Source organism: Coturnix japonica, chromosome Z (genome assembly GCF_001577835.2).
Source record: "Coturnix japonica isolate 7356 chromosome Z, Coturnix japonica 2.1, whole genome shotgun sequence".
NCBI lineage: Eukaryota > Metazoa > Chordata > Aves > Galliformes > Phasianidae > Coturnix > Coturnix japonica.
Genome location: NC_029547.1, coordinates 12,278,731 through 12,279,003, shown reverse-complemented (window position 1 = coordinate 12,279,003; position 273 = coordinate 12,278,731).

Here is a 273-nt window from a genome sequence, read left to right as displayed (position 1 = left end):
TGTATGCCCTGATATTTAATTTTAATGAGATGCACCTCTGTTCTTTCACTGCTTACTAACACTTTAATTTGAGAGGCAGTTTCACTAGCCCTGCAAATATCCAATGTTCTTTGCAAAGTCAAGTCCATTTCCTGCAATAACCTTGCTCTGACCTGTTATCAGTTTATATCACAAATTTATTCAGTCTCTAATTGGTTCATCTTTTAACTACAAATTCACATGACTTAGCTTTATTACTTAGCTCTGTGACAAGCTTCTGTGGATCAAAGAAGT